Below are 18,240 nucleotides of genomic sequence, written 5' to 3' on the forward strand. Positions count from 1 at the left end.
ATGATATGTGAACCTATTTGGTTTTGTATTCGGCAAAATGAAATTATTTGAATGACCATTGTCCCAAAAATGAGATTTTAGCCTATATGGTTAAAAGTTTGATAAATATTAATGTTGAATTTGTCCCTCGATGTCCTTTATTGCGTAACATAATATTTGAACCAATTTCGTTTTAAATTTGGTAAATAGAAAGTAATGAGATGACCCTTATCGCGAAAACGAGATTTTAGCTTATATTGTTACATGTTTGTTAAATATGAAGGTTGAACATGTCCCTCGATGTCCCTTGGTGCAAAACATGATATGTGAACTTATTTGGTTTGAAATTCGGTAAAATGAAAGTATTGAAATGACCCTTGTCACGAAAATGAAATGTTAGCCTATGTGGTTAGAAGTTTGATAAACAGTGAACTTGTCCCTCGATGTCCCTTGATGCGAAACATGATATGTGAACCTATTTGGTTTTATATTCGGAAAAATGAAAGTGTTGGAATGACTTTGTCGCGAAAATGAGATTTTAGCCTATATGGTTAAAAGTTTGATAAAGGTTGAACTTGTCCCTCGATCTCACTTGATATGAAACATGATATGTGAACCTATTTGGTTTTGTATTCGGCAAAATGAAATTATTTGAATGACCATTTTCCCAAAAATGAGATTTTAGTCTATATGGTTAAAAGTTTGATAAATATTAATGTTGAATTTTTCCCTCGATGTCCTTTATTGTGTACCATAATATTTGAACCAATTTCGTTTTAAATTTGGTAAATAGAAAGTAATGGGATGACCCTTATCGCGAAAACGAGATTTTAGCTTATATTGTTACATGTTTGTTAAATATGAAGGTTGAACATGTCCCTCGATGTCCCTTGATGCGAAACATGATATGTGAACCTATTTGGTTTGAATTTCGGTAAAATGAAAGTATTGAAATGACCCTTGTCGCGAAAATGAAATGTTAGCCTATGTGGTTAGAAGTTTGATAAACAGTGAGCTTGTCCCTCGATGTCCCTTGATGCGAAACATGATATGTGAACCTATTTGGTTTCATATTCGGAAAAATGAAAGTATTGGAATGACTTTGTCGCGAAAATGAGATTGTAGCCTTTATGGTTAGAAGTTTGATAAAGGTTGAACTTGTCCCTCGATCTCCCTTGATATGAAACATGATATGTGAACCTATTTGGTTTTGTATTCGGCAAAATGAAATTATTTGAATGACCATTGTCCCAAAAATGAGATTTTAGCCTATATGGTTAAAAGTTTGATAAACAGTGAACTTGTCCCTCGATGTCCCTTGATGCGAAACATGATATGTGAACCTATTTGGTTTTATATTCGGAAAAATGAAAGTGTTGGAATGACTTTGTCGCGAAAATGAGATTTTAGCTTCTTGTCCCTCGATGTCCCTTGATGCGAAACATGATATGTGAACCTATTTGGTTTTATATTCGGAAAAATGAAAGTATTGGAATGACTTTGTCGCGAAAATGAGATTTTAGCCTATATGGTTAGAAGTTTGATAAAGGTTGAACTTGTCCCTCGATCTCACTTGATATGAAACATGATATGTGAACCTATTTGGTTTTGTATTCGGCAAAATGAAATTATTTGAATGACCATTTTCCCAAAAATGAGATTTTAGTCTATATGGTTAAAAGTTTGATAAATATTAATGTTGAATTTTTCCCTCGATGTCCTTTATTGTGTACCATAATATTTGAACCAATTTCGTTTTAAATTTGGTAAATAGAAAGTAATGAGATGACCCTTATCGCGAAAACGAGATTTTAGCTTATATTGTTACATGTTTGTTAAATATGAAGGTTGAACATGTCCCTCGATGTCCCTTGATGCGAAACATGATATGTGAACCTATTTGGTTTGAATTTCGGTAAAATGAAAGTATTGAAATGACCCTTGTCGCGAAAATGAAATGTTAGCCTATGTGGTTAGAAGTTTGATAAACAGTGAGCTTGTCCCTCGATGTCCCTTGATGCGAAACATGATATGTGAACCTATTTGGTTTCATATTCGGAAAAATGAAAGTATTGGAATGACTTTGTCGCGAAAATGAGATTGTAGCCTTTATGGTTAGAAGTTTGATAAAGGTTGAACTTGTCCCTCGATCTCCCTTGATATGAAACATGATATGTGAACCTATTTGGTTTTGTATTCGGCAAAATGAAATTATTTGAATGACAATTGTCCCAAAAATGAGATTTTAGCCTATATGGTTAAAAGTTTGATAAACAGTGAACTTGTCCCTCGATGTCCCTTGATGCGAAACATGATATGTGAACCTATTTGGTTTTATATTCGGAAAAATGAAAGTGTTGGAATGACTTTGTCGCGAAAATGAGATTTTAGCTTCTTGTCCCTCGATGTCCCTTGATGCGAAACATGATATGTGAACCTATTTGGTTTTATATTCGGAAAAATGAAAGTATTGGAATGACTTTGTCGCGAAAATGAGATTTTAGCCTATATGGTTAGAAGTTTGATAAAGGTTGAACTTGTCCCTCGATCTCCCTTGATACGAAACATGATATGTGAACCTATTTGGTTTTGTATTCGGCAAAATAAAATTATTTGAATGACCATTGTCCCAAAAATGAGATTTTAGCCTATATGGTTAAAAGTTTGATAAATATTAATGTTGAATTTGTCCCTCGATGTCCTTTATTGCGAAACATAATATTTGAACAATTTCGTTTTAAATTTGGTAAATAGAAAGTAATGAGATGACCTTTATCGCGAAAACGAGATTTTAGCTTATATTGTTACATGTTTGTTAAATATGAAGGTTGAACATGTCCCTCAATGTCCCTTGATGCGAAACATGATATGTGAACCTATTTAGTTTGAATTTCGGTAAAATGAAAGTATTGAAATGACCTTTGTCGCGAAAATGAAATGTTAGCCTATGTGGTTAGAAGTTTGATAAACAGTGAACTTGTCCCTCGATGTCCCTTGATGCGAAACATGATATGTGAACCTATTTGGTTTTATATTCGGAAAAATGAAAGTGTTGGAATGACTTTGTCGCGAAAATGAGATTTTAGCCTATATGGTTAAAAGTTTGATAAAGGTTGAACTTGTCCCTCGATCTCACTTGATATGAAACATGATATGTGAACCTATTTGGTTTTGTATTCGGCAAAATGAAATTATTTGAATGACCATTTTCCCAAAAATGAGATTTTAGTCTATATGGTTAAAAGTTTGATAAATATTAATGTTGAATTTTTCCCTCGATGTCCTTTATTGTGTACCATAATATTTGAACCAATTTCGTTTTAAATTTGGTAAATAGAAAGTAATGAGATGACCCTTATCGCGAAAACGAGATTTTAGCTTATATTGTTACATGTTTGTTAAATATGAAGGTTGAACATGTCCCTCGATGTCCCTTGATGCGAAACATGATATGTGAACCTATTTGGTTTGAATTTCGGTAAAATGAAAGTATTGAAATGACCCTTGTCGCGAAAATGAAATGTTAGCCTATGTGGTTAGAAGTTTGATAAACAGTGAGCTTGTCCCTCGATGTCCCTTGATGCGAAACATGATATGTGAACCTATTTGGTTTCATATTCGGAAAAATGAAAGTATTGGAATGACTTTGTCGCGAAAATGAGATTGTAGCCTTTATGGTTAGAAGTTTGATAAAGGTTGAACTTGTCCCTCGATCTCCCTTGATATGAAACATGATATGTGAACCTATTTGGTTTTGTATTCGGCAAAATGAAATTATTTGAATGACAATTGTCCCAAAAATGAGATTTTAGCCTATATGGTTAAAAGTTTGATAAACAGTGAACTTGTCCCTCGATGTCCCTTGATGCGAAACATGATATGTGAACCTATTTGGTTTTATATTCGGAAAAATGAAAGTGTTGGAATGACTTTGTCGCGAAAATGAGATTTTAGCTTCTTGTCCCTCGATGTCCCTTGATGCGAAACATGATATGTGAACCTATTTGGTTTTATATTCGGAAAAATGAAAGTATTGGAATGACTTTGTCGCGAAAATGAGATTTTAGCCTATATGGTTAGAAGTTTGATAAAGGTTGAACTTGTCCCTCGATCTCCCTTGATACGAAACATGATATGTGAACCTATTTGGTTTTGTATTCGGCAAAATAAAATTATTTGAATGACCATTGTCCCAAAAATGAGATTTTAGCCTATATGGTTAAAAGTTTGATAAATATTAATGTTGAATTTGTCCCTCGATGTCCTTTATTGCGAAACATAATATTTGAACAATTTCGTTTTAAATTTGGTAAATAGAAAGTAATGAGATGACCTTTATCGCGAAAACGAGATTTTAGCTTATATTGTTACATGTTTGTTAAATATGAAGGTTGAACATGTCCCTCAATGTCCCTTGATGCGAAACATGATATGTGAACCTATTTAGTTTGAATTTCGGTAAAATGAAAGTATTGAAATGACCTTTGTCGCGAAAATGAAATGTTAGCCTATGTGGTTAGAAGTTTGATAAACAGTGAACTTGTCCCTCGATGTCCCTTGATGCGAAACATGATATGTGAACCTATTTGGTTTTATATTCGGAAAAATGAAAGTGTTGGAATGACTTTGTCGCGAAAATGAGATTTTAGCCTATATGGTTAAAAGTTTGATAAAGGTTGAACTTGTCCCTCGATCTCACTTGATATGAAACATGATATGTGAACCTATTTGGTTTTGTATTCGGCAAAATGAAATTATTTGAATGACCATTTTCCCAAAAATGAGATTTTAGTCTATATGGTTAAAAGTTTGATAAATATTAATGTTGAATTTTTCCCTCGATGTCCTTTATTGTGTACCATAATATTTGAACCAATTTCGTTTTAAATTTGGTAAATAGAAAGTAATGAGATGACCCTTATCGCGAAAACGAGATTTTAGCTTATATTGTTACATGTTTGTTAAATATGAAGGTTGAACATGTCCCTCGATGTCCCTTGATGCGAAACATGATATGTGAACCTATTTGGTTTGAATTTCGGTAAAATGAAAGTATTGAAATGACCCTTGTCGCGAAAATGAAATGTTAGCCTATGTGGTTAGAAGTTTGATAAACAGTGAGCTTGTCCCTCGATGTCCCTTGATGCGAAACATGATATGTGAACCTATTTGGTTTCATATTCGGAAAAATGAAAGTATTGGAATGACTTTGTCGCGAAAATGAGATTGTAGCCTTTATGGTTAGAAGTTTGATAAAAGTTGAACTTGTCCCTCGATCTCCCTTGATATGAAACATGATATGTGAACCTATTTGGTTTTGTATTCGGCAAAATGAAATTATTTGAATGACCATTGTCCCAAAAATGAGATTTTAGCCTATATGGTTAAAAGTTTGATAAACAGTGAACTTGTCCCTCGATGTCCCTTGATGCGAAACATGATATGTGAACCTATTTGGTTTTATATTCGGAAAAATGAAAGTGTTGGAATGACTTTGTCGCGAAAATGAGATTTTAGCTTCTTGTCCCTCGATGTCCCTTGATGCGAAACATGATATGTGAACCTATTTGGTTTTATATTCGGAAAAATGAAAGTATTGGAATGACTTTGTCGCGAAAATGAGATTTTAGCCTATATGGTTAGAAGTTTGATAAAGGTTGAACTTGTCCCTCGATCTCCCTTGATACGAAACATGATATGTGAACCTATTTGGTTTTGTATTCGGCAAAATAAAATTATTTGAATGACCATTGTCCCAAAAATGAGATTTTAGCCTATATGGTTAAAAGTTTGATAAATATTAATGTTGAATTTGTCCCTCGATGTCCTTTATTGCGAAACATAATATTTGAACAATTTCGTTTTAAATTTGGTAAATAGAAAGTAATGAGATGACCTTTATCGCGAAAACGATATTTTAGCTTATATTGTTACATGTTTGTTAAATATGAAGGTTGAACATGTCCCTCAATGTCCCTTGATGCGAAACATGATATGTGAACCTATTTGGTTTGAATTTCGGTAAAATGAAAGTATTGAAATGACCTTTGTCGCGAAAATGAAATGTTAGCCTATGTGGTTAGAAGTTTGATAAACAGTGAACTTGTCCCTCGATGTCCCTTGATGCGAAACATGATATGTGAACCTATTTGGTTTTATATTCGGAAAAATGAAAGTGTTGGAATGACTTTGTCGCGAAAATGAGATTTTAGCCTATATGGTTAAAAGTTTGATAAAGGTTGAACTTGTCCCTCGATCTCACTTGATATGAAACATGATATGTGAACCTATTTGGTTTTGTATTCGGCAAAATGAAATTATTTGAATGACCATTTTCCCAAAAATGAGATTTTAGTCTATATGGTTAAAAGTTTGATAAATATTAATGTTGAATTTTTCCCTCGATGTCCTTTATTGTGTACCATAATATTTGAACCAATTTCGTTTTAAATTTGGTAAATAGAAAGTAATGAGATGACCCTTATCGCGAAAACGAGATTTTAGCTTATATTGTTACATGTTTGTTAAATATGAAGGTTGAACATGTCCCTCGATGTCCCTTGATGCGAAACATGATATGTGAACCTATTTGGTTTGAATTTCGGTAAAATGAAAGTATTGAAATGACCCTTGTCGCGAAAATGAAATGTTAGCCTATGTGGTTAGAAGTTTGATAAACAGTGAGCTTGTCCCTCGATGTCCCTTGATGCGAAACATGATATGTGAACCTATTTGGTTTCATATTCGGAAAAATGAAAGTATTGGAATGACTTTGTCGCGAAAATGAGATTGTAGCCTTTATGGTTAGAAGTTTGATAAAGGTTGAACTTGTCCCTCGATCTCCCTTGATATGAAACATGATATGTGAACCTATTTGGTTTTGTATTCGGCAAAATGAAATTATTTGAATGACAATTGTCCCAAAAATGAGATTTTAGCCTATATGGTTAAAAGTTTGATAAACAGTGAACTTGTCCCTCGATGTCCCTTGATGCGAAACATGATATGTGAACCTATTTGGTTTTATATTCGGAAAAATGAAAGTGTTGGAATGACTTTGTCGCGAAAATGAGATTTTAGCTTCTTGTCCCTCGATGTCCCTTGATGCGAAACATGATATGTGAACCTATTTGGTTTTATATTCGGAAAAATGAAAGTATTGGAATGACTTTGTCGCGAAAATGAGATTTTAGCCTATATGGTTAGAAGTTTGATAAAGGTTGAACTTGTCCCTCGATCTCCCTTGATACGAAACATGATATGTGAACCTATTTGGTTTTGTATTCGGCAAAATAAAATTATTTGAATGACCATTGTCCCAAAAATGAGATTTTAGCCTATATGGTTAAAAGTTTGATAAATATTAATGTTGAATTTGTCCCTCGATGTCCTTTATTGCGAAACATAATATTTGAACAATTTCGTTTTAAATTTGGTAAATAGAAAGTAATGAGATAACCTTTATCGCGAAAACGAGATTTTAGCTTATATTGTTACATGTTTGTTAAATATGAAGGTTGAACATGTCCCTCAATGTCCCTTGATGCGAAACATGATATGTGAACCTATTTGGTTTGAATTTCGGTAAAATGAAAGTATTGAAATGACCTTTGTCGCGAAAATGAAATGTTAGCCTATGTGGTTAGAAGTTTGATAAACAGTGAACTTGTCCCTCGATGTCCCTTGATGCGAAACATGATATGTGAACCTATTTGGTTTTATATTCGGAAAAATGAAAGTGTTGGAATGACTTTGTCGCGAAAATGAGATTTTAGCCTATATGGTTAAAAGTTTGATAAAGGTTGAACTTGTCCCTCGATCTCACTTGATATGAAACATGATATGTGAACCTATTTGGTTTTGTATTCGGCAAAATGAAATTATTTGAATGACCATTTTCCCAAAAATGAGATTTTAGTCTATATGGTTAAAAGTTTGATAAATATTAATGTTGAATTTTTCCCTCGATGTCCTTTATTGTGTACCATAATATTTGAACCAATTTCGTTTTAAATTTGGTAAATAGAAAGTAATGAGATGACCCTTATCGCGAAAACGAGATTTTAGCTTATATTGTTACATGTTTGTTAAATATGAAGGTTGAACATGTCCCTCGATGTCCCTTGATGCGAAACATGATATGTGAACCTATTTGGTTTGAATTTCGGTAAAATGAAAGTATTGAAATGACCCTTGTCGCGAAAATGAAATGTTAGCCTATGTGGTTAGAAGTTTGATAAACAGTGAGCTTGTCCCTCGATGTCCCTTGATGCGAAACATGATATGTGAACCTATTTGGTTTCATATTCGGAAAAATGAAAGTATTGGAATGACTTTGTCGCGAAAATGAGATTGTAGCCTTTATGGTTAGAAGTTTGATAAAGGTTGAACTTGTCCCTCGATCTCCCTTGATATGAAACATGATATGTGAACCTATTTGGTTTTGTATTCGGCAAAATGAAATTATTTGAATGACCATTGTCCCAAAAATGAGATTTTAGCCTATATGGTTAAAAGTTTGATAAACAGTGAACTTGTCCCTCGATGTCCCTTGATGCGAAACATGATATGTGAACCTATTTGGTTTTATATTCGGAAAAATGAAAGTGTTGGAATGACTTTGTCGCGAAAATGAGATTTTAGCTTCTTGTCCCTCGATGTCCCTTGATGCGAAACATGATATGTGAACCTATTTGGTTTTATATTCGGAAAAATGAAAGTATTGGAATGACTTTGTCGCGAAAATGAGATTTTAGCCTATATGGTTAGAAGTTTGATAAAGGTTGAACTTGTCCCTCGATCTCCCTTGATACGAAACATGATATGTGAACCTATTTGGTTTTGTATTCGGCAAAATAAAATTATTTGAATGACCATTGTCCCAAAAATGAGATTTTAGCCTATATGGTTAAAAGTTTGATAAATATTAATGTTGAATTTGTCCCTCGATGTCCTTTATTGCGAAACATAATATTTGAACAATTTCGTTTTAAATTTGGTAAATAGAAAGTAATGAGATGACCTTTATCGCGGAAACGAGATTTTAGCTTATATTGTTACATGTTTGTTAAATATGAAGGTTGAACATGTCCCTCAATGTCCCTTGATGCGAAACATGATATGTGAACCTATTTGGTTTGAATTTCGGTAAAATGAAAGTATTGAAATGACCTTTGTCGCGAAAATGAAATGTTAGCCTATGTGGTTAGAAGTTTGATAAACAGTGAACTTGTCCCTCGATGTCCCTTGATGCGAAACATGATATGTGAACCTATTTGGTTTTATATTCGGAAAAATGAAAGTGTTGGAATGACTTTGTCGCGAAAATGAGATTTTAGCCTATATGGTTAAAAGTTTGATAAAGGTTGAACTTGTCCCTCGATCTCACTTGATATGAAACATGATATGTGAACCTATTTGGTTTTGTATTCGGCAAAATGAAATTATTTGAATGACCATTTTCCCAAAAATGAGATTTTAGTCTATATGGTTAAAAGTTTGATAAATATTAATGTTGAATTTTTCCCTCGATGTCCTTTATTGTGTACCATAATATTTGAACCAATTTCGTTTTAAATTTGGTAAATAGAAAGTAATGAGATGACCCTTATCGCGAAAACGAGATTTTAGCTTATATTGTTACATGTTTGTTAAATATGAAGGTTGAACATGTCCCTCGATGTCCCTTGATGCGAAACATGATATGTGAACCTATTTGGTTTGAATTTCGGTAAAATGAAAGTATTGAAATGACCCTTGTCGCGAAAATGAAATGTTAGCCTATGTGGTTAGAAGTTTGATAAACAGTGAGCTTGTCCCTCGATGTCCCTTGATGCGAAACATGATATGTGAACCTATTTGGTTTCATATTCGGAAAAATGAAAGTATTGGAATGACTTTGTCGCGAAAATGAGATTGTAGCCTTTATGGTTAGAAGTTTGATAAAGGTTGAACTTGTCCCTCGATCTCCCTTGATATGAAACATGATATGTGAACCTATTTGGTTTTGTATTCGGCAAAATGAAATTATTTGAATGACCATTGTCCCAAAAATGAGATTTTAGCCTATATGGTTAAAAGTTTGATAAACAGTGAACTTGTCCCTCGATGTCCCTTGATGCGAAACATGATATGTGAACCTATTTGGTTTTATATTCGGAAAAATGAAAGTGTTGGAATGACTTTGTCGCGAAAATGAGATTTTAGCTTCTTGTCCCTCGATGTCCCTTGATGCGAAACATGATATGTGAACCTATTTGGTTTTATATTCGGAAAAATGAAAGTATTGGAATGACTTTGTCGCGAAAATGAGATTTTAGCCTATATGGTTAGAAGTTTGATAAAGGTTGAACTTGTCCCTCGATCTCCCTTGATACGAAACATGATATGTGAACCTATTTGGTTTTGTATTCGGCAAAATAAAATTATTTGAATGACCATTGTTCCAAAAATGAGATTTTAGCCTATATGGTTAAAAGTTTGATAAATATTAATGTTGAATTTGTCCCTCGATGTCCTTTATTGCGAAACATAATATTTGAACAATTTCGTTTTAAATTTGGTAAATAGAAAGTAATGAGATGACCTTTATCGCGAAAACGAGATTTTAGCTTATATTGTTACATGTTTGTTAAATATGAAGGTTGAACATGTCCCTCAATGTCCCTTGATGCGAAACATGATATGTGAACCTATTTGGTTTGAATTTCGGTAAAATGAAAGTATTGAAATGACCTTTGTCGCGAAAATGAAATGTTAGCCTATGTGGTTAGAAGTTTGATAAACAGTGAACTTGTCCCTCGATGTCCCTTGATGCGAAACATGATATGTGAACCTATTTGGTTTTATATTCGGAAAAATGAAAGTGTTGGAATGACTTTGTCGCGAAAATGAGATTTTAGCCTATATGGTTAAAAGTTTGATAAAGGTTGAACTTGTCCCTCGATCTCACTTGATATGAAACATGATATGTGAACCTATTTGGTTTTGTATTCGGCAAAATGAAATTATTTGAATGACCATTTTCCCAAAAATGAGATTTTAGTCTATATGGTTAAAAGTTTGATAAATATTAATGTTGAATTTTTCCCTCGATGTCCTTTATTGTGTACCATAATATTTGAACCAATTTCGTTTTAAATTTGGTAAATAGAAAGTAATGAGATGACCCTTATCGCGAAAACGAGATTTTAGCTTATATTGTTACATGTTTGTTAAATATGAAGGTTGAACATGTCCCTCGATGTCCCTTGATGCGAAACATGATATGTGAACCTATTTGGTTTGAATTTCGGTAAAATGAAAGTATTGAAATGACCCTTGTCGCGAAAATGAAATGTTAGCCTATGTGGTTAGAAGTTTGATAAACAGTGAGCTTGTCCCTCGATGTCCCTTGATGCGAAACATGATATGTGAACCTATTTGGTTTCATATTCGGAAAAATGAAAGTATTGGAATGACTTTGTCGCGAAAATGAGATTGTAGCCTTTATGGTTAGAAGTTTGATAAAGGTTGAACTTGTCCCTCGATCTCCCTTGATATGAAACATGATATGTGAACCTATTTGGTTTTGTATTCGGCAAAATGAAATTATTTGAATGACCATTGTCCCAAAAATGAGATTTTAGCCTATATGGTTAAAAGTTTGATAAACAGTGAACTTGTCCCTCGATGTCCCTTGATGCGAAACATGATATGTGAACCTATTTGGTTTTATATTCGGAAAAATGAAAGTGTTGGAATGACTTTGTCGCGAAAATGAGATTTTAGCTTCTTGTCCCTCGATGTCCCTTGATGCGAAACATGATATGTGAACCTATTTGGTTTTATATTCGGAAAAATGAAAGTATTGGAATGACTTTGTCGCGAAAATGAGATTTTAGCCTATATGGTTAGAAGTTTGATAAAGGTTGAACTTGTCCCTCGATCTCCCTTGATACGAAACATGATATGTGAACCTATTTGGTTTTGTATTCGGCAAAATAAAATTATTTGAATGACCATTGTTCCAAAAATGAGATTTTAGCCTATATGGTTAAAAGTTTGATAAATATTAATGTTGAATTTGTCCCTCGATGTCCTTTATTGCGAAACATAATATTTGAACAATTTCGTTTTAAATTTGGTAAATAGAAAGTAATGAGATGACCTTTATCGCGAAAACGAGATTTTAGCTTATATTGTTACATGTTTGTTAAATATGAAGGTTGAACATGTCCCTCAATGTCCCTTGATGCGAAACATGATATGTGAACCTATTTGGTTTGAATTTCGGTAAAATGAAAGTATTGAAATGACCTTTGTCGCGAAAATGAAATGTTAGCCTATGTGGTTAGAAGTTTGATAAACAGTGAACTTGTCCCTCGATGTCCCTTGATGCGAAACATGATATGTGAACCTATTTGGTTTTATATTCGGAAAAATGAAAGTGTTGGAATGACTTTGTCGCGAAAATGAGATTTTAGCCTATATGGTTAAAAGTTTGATAAAGGTTGAACTTGTCCCTCGATCTCACTTGATATGAAACATGATATGTGAACCTATTTGGTTTTGTATTCGGCAAAATGAAATTATTTGAATGACCATTTTCCCAAAAATGAGATTTTAGTCTATATGGTTAAAAGTTTGATAAATATTAATGTTGAATTTTTCCCTCGATGTCCTTTATTGTGTACCATAATATTTGAACCAATTTCGTTTTAAATTTGGTAAATAGAAAGTAATGAGATGACCCTTATCGCGAAAACGAGATTTTAGCTTATATTGTTACATGTTTGTTAAATATGAAGGTTGAACATGTCCCTCGATGTCCCTTGATGCGAAACATGATATGTGAACCTATTTGGTTTGAATTTCGGTAAAATGAAAGTATTGAAATGACCCTTGTCGCGAAAATGAAATGTTAGCCTATGTGGTTAGAAGTTTGATAAACAGTGAGCTTGTCCCTCGATGTCCCTTGATGCGAAACATGATATGTGAACCTATTTGGTTTCATATTCGGAAAAATGAAAGTATTGGAATGACTTTGTCGCGAAAATGAGATTGTAGCCTTTATGGTTAGAAGTTTGATAAAGGTTGAACTTGTCCCTCGATCTCCCTTGATATGAAACATGATATGTGAACCTATTTGGTTTTGTATTCGGCAAAATGAAATTATTTGAATGACCATTGTCCCAAAAATGAGATTTTAGCCTATATGGTTAAAAGTTTGATAAACAGTGAACTTGTCCCTCGATGTCCCTTGATGCGAAACATGATATGTGAACCTATTTGGTTTTATATTCGGAAAAATGAAAGTGTTGGAATGACTTTGTCGCGAAAATGAGATTTTAGCTTCTTGTCCCTCGATGTCCCTTGATGCGAAACATGATATGTGAACCTATTTGGTTTTATATTCGGAAAAATGAAAGTATTGGAATGACTTTGTCGCGAAAATGAGATTTTAGCCTATATGGTTAGAAGTTTGATAAAGGTTGAACTTGTCCCTCGATCTCCCTTGATACGAAACATGATATGTGAACCTATTTGGTTTTGTATTCGGCAAAATAAAATTATTTGAATGACCATTGTCCCAAAAATGAGATTTTAGCCTATATGGTTAAAAGTTTGATAAATATTAATGTTGAATTTGTCCCTCGATGTCCTTTATTGCGAAACATAATATTTGAACAATTTCGTTTTAAATTTGGTAAATAGAAAGTAATGAGATGACCTTTATCGCGAAAACGAGATTTTAGCTTATATTGTTACATGTTTGTTAAATATGAAGGTTGAACATGTCCCTCAATGTCCCTTGATGCGAAACATGATATGTGAACCTATTTGGTTTGAATTTCGGTAAAATGAAAGTATTGAAATGACCTTTGTCGCGAAAATGAAATGTTAGCCTATGTGGTTAGAAGTTTGATAAACAGTGAACTTGTCCCTCGATGTCCCTTGATGCGAAACATGATATGTGAACCTATTTGGTTTTATATTCGGAAAAATGAAAGTGTTGGAATGACTTTGTCGCGAAAATGAGATTTTAGCCTATATGGTTAAAAGTTTGATAAAGGTTGAACTTGTCCCTCGATCTCACTTGATATGAAACATGATATGTGAACCTATTTGGTTTTGTATTCGGCAAAATGAAATTATTTGAATGACCATTTTCCCAAAAATGAGATTTTAGTCTATATGGTTAAAAGTTTGATAAATATTAATGTTGAATTTTTCCCTCGATGTCCTTTATTGTGTACCATAATATTTGAACCAATTTCGTTTTAAATTTGGTAAATAGAAAGTAATGAGATGACCCTTATCGCGAAAACGAGATTTTAGCTTATATTGTTACAGGTTTGTTAAATATGAAGGTTGAACATGTCCCTCGATGTCCCTTGATGCGAAACATGATATGTGAACCTATTTGGTTTGAATTTCGGTAAAATGAAAGTATTGAAATGACCCTTGTCGCGAAAATGAAATGTTAGCCTATGTGGTTAGAAGTTTGATAAACAGTGAGCTTGTCCCTCGATGTCCCTTGATGCGAAACATGATATGTGAACCTATTTGGTTTCATATTCGGAAAAATGAAAGTATTGGAATGACTTTGTCGCGAAAATGAGATTGTAGCCTTTATGGTTAGAAGTTTGATAAAGGTTGAACTTGTTCCTCGATCTCCCTTGATATGAAACATGATATGTGAACCTATTTGGTTTTGTATTCGGCAAAATGAAATTATTTGAATGACCATTGTCCCAAAAATGAGATTTTAGCCTATATGGTTAAAAGTTTGATAAACAGTGAACTTGTCCCTCGATGTCCCTTGATGCGAAACATGATATGTGAACCTATTTGGTTTTATATTCGGAAAAATGAAAGTGTTGGAATGACTTTGTCGCGAAAATGAGATTTTAGCTTCTTGTCCCTCGATGTCCCTTGATGCGAAACATGATATGTGAACCTATTTGGTTTTATATTCGGAAAAATGAAAGTATTGGAATGACTTTGTCGCGAAAATGAGATTTTAGCCTATATGGTTAGAAGTTTGATAAAGGTTGAACTTGTCCCTCGATCTCCCTTGATACGAAACATGATATGTGAACCTATTTGGTTTTGTATTCGGCAAAATAAAATTATTTGAATGACCATTGTCCCAAAAATGAGATTTTAGCCTATATGGTTAAAAGTTTGATAAATATTAATGTTGAATTTGTCCCTCGATGTCCTTTATTGCGAAACATAATATTTGAACAATTTCGTTTTAAATTTGGTAAATAGAAAGTAATGAGATGACCTTTATCGCGAAAACGAGATTTTAGCTTATATTGTTACATGTTTGTTAAATATGAAGGTTGAACATGTCCCTCAATGTCCCTTGATGCGAAACATGATATGTGAACCTATTTGGTTTGAATTTCGGTAAAATGAAAGTATTGAAATGACCTTTGTCGCGAAAATGAAATGTTAGCCTTTGTGGTTAGAAGTTTGATAAACAGTGAACTTGTCCCTCGATGTCCCTTGATGCGAAACATGATATGTGAACCTATTTGGTTTTATATTCGGAAAAATGAAAGTGTTGGAATGACTTTGTCGCGAAAATGAGATTTTAGCCTATATGGTTAAAAGTTTGATAAAGGTTGAACTTGTCCCTCGATCTCACTTGATATGAAACATGATATGTGAACCTATTTGGTTTTGTATTCGGCAAAATGAAATTATTTGAATGACCATTTTCCCAAAAATGAGATTTTAGTCTATATGGTTAAAAGTTTGATAAATATTAATGTTGAATTTTTCCCTCGATGTCCTTTATTGTGTACCATAATATTTGAACCAATTTCGTTTTAAATTTGGTAAATAGAAAGTAATGAGATGACCCTTATCGCGAAAACGAGATTTTAGCTTATATTGTTACATGTTTGTTAAATATGAAGGTTGAACATGTCCCTCGATGTCCCTTGATGCGAAACATGATATGTGAACCTATTTGGTTTGAATTTCGGTAAAATGAAAGTATTGAAATGACCCTTGTCGCGAAAATGAAATGTTAGCCTATGTGGTTAGAAGTTTGATAAACAGTGAGCTTGTCCCTCGATGTCCCTTGATGCGAAACATGATATGTGAACCTATTTGGTTTCATATTCGGAAAAATGAAAGTATTGGAATGACTTTGTCGCGAAAATGAGATTGTAGCCTTTATGGTTAGAAGTTTGATAAAGGTTGAACTTGTCCCTCGATCTCCCTTGATATGAAACATGATATGTGAACCTATTTGGTTTTGTATTCGGCAAAATGAAATTATTTGAATGACCATTGTCCCAAAAATGAGATTTTAGCCTATATGGTTAAAAGTTTGATAAACAGTGAACTTGTCCCTCGATGTCCCTTGATGCGAAACATGATATGTGAACCTATTTGGTTTTATATTCGGAAAAATGAAAGTGTTGGAATGACTTTGTCGCGAAAATGAGATTTTAGCTTCTTGTCCCTCGATGTCCCTTGATGCGAAACATGATATGTGAACCTATTTGGTTTTATATTCGGAAAAATGAAAGTATTGGAATGACTTTGTCGCGAAAATGAGATTTTAGCCTATATGGTTAGAAGTTTGATAAAGGTTGAACTTGTCCCTCGATCTCCCTTGATACGAAACATGATATGTGAACCTATTTGGTTTTGTATTCGGCAAAATAAAATTATTTGAATGACCATTGTCCCAAAAATGAGATTTTAGCCTATATGGTTAAAAGTTTGATAAATATTAATGTTGAATTTGTCCCTCGATGTCCTTTATTGCGAAACATAATATTTGAACAATTTCGTTTTAAATTTGGTAAATAGAAAGTAATGAGATGACCTTTATCGCGAAAACGAGATTTTAGCTTATATTGTTACATGTTTGTTAAATATGAAGGTTGAACATGTCCCTCAATGTCCCTTGATGCGAAACATGATATGTGAACCTATTTGGTTTGAATTTCGGTAAAATGAAAGTATTGAAATGACCCTTGTCGCGAAAATGAAATGTTAGCCTATGTGGTTAGAAGTTTGATAAACAGTGAGCTTGTCCCTCGATGTCCCTTGATGCGAAACATGATATGTGAACCTATTGGGTTTGAAATTCGGTTTAATGAAAGTATTGCAATGACCCTTGTCGCGAAAATGAAATGTTAGCCTATGTGGTTAGAAGTTTGATAAACAGTGAACTTGTCCCTCGATGTCCCTTGATGCGAAACATGATATGTGAACCTATTTGGTTTCATATTCGGAAAAATGAAAGTATTGGAATGACTTTGTCGCGAAAATGAGATTTTATCCTATTTGGTTAAAAGTTTGATAAAGGTTGAACTTGTCCCTCGATCTCCCTTGATACGAAACATGATATGTGAACCTATTTGGTTTTGTATTTGGGAAAATGAAATTATTTGAATGACCATTGTCCCAAAAATGAGATTTTAGCCTATATGGTTAAAAGTTTGATAAATATTAATGTTGAAATTGTACCTCGATGTCCTTTATTGCGTAACATAATATTTGAACCAATTTCGTTTTAAATTTGGTAAGTAGAAAGTAATGAGATAACCCTTATCGCAAAAACGAAATTTTAGCTTATATTGCTACATGTTTGTTAAATATGAAGGTTGAACATGTCCCTCGATGTCCCTTGATGCGAAACATGATATGTGAACCTATTTGGTTTGAATTTCGGTAAAATGAAAGTATTGAAATGACCTTTGTCGCGAAAATGAAATGTTAGCCTATGTGGTTAGAAGTTTGATAAACAGTGAACTTGTCCCTCGATGTCCCTTGATGCGAAACATGATATGTGAACCTATTTGGTTTCATATTCGGAAAAATGAAAGTATTGGAATGACTTTGTCGCGAAAATGAGATTGTAGCCTTTATGGTTAGAAGTTTGATAAAGGTTGAACTTGTCCCTCGATCTCCGTTGATATGAAACATGATATGTGAACCTATTTGGTTTTGTATTCGGCAAAATGAAATTATTTGAATGACCATTGTCCCAAAAATGAAATTTTAGCCTATATGGTTAAAAGTTTGATAAACAGTGAACTTGTCCCTCGATGTCCCTTGATGCGAAACATGATATGTGAACCTATTTGGTTTTATATTCGGAAAAATGAAAGTGTTGGAATGACTTTGTCGCGAAAATGAGATTTTAGCTTCTTGTCCCTCGATGTCCCTTGATGCGAAACATGATATGTGAACCTATTTGGTTTTATATTCGGAAAAATGAAAGTATTGGAATGACTTTGTCGC

The sequence above is a fragment of the Medicago sativa genome, chromosome 7 (assembly GCF_051527215.1).
Source record: "Medicago sativa cultivar Bolivia chromosome 7, Bolivia_mono, whole genome shotgun sequence".
NCBI classification, from domain to species: Eukaryota; Viridiplantae; Streptophyta; class Magnoliopsida; order Fabales; family Fabaceae; genus Medicago; species Medicago sativa.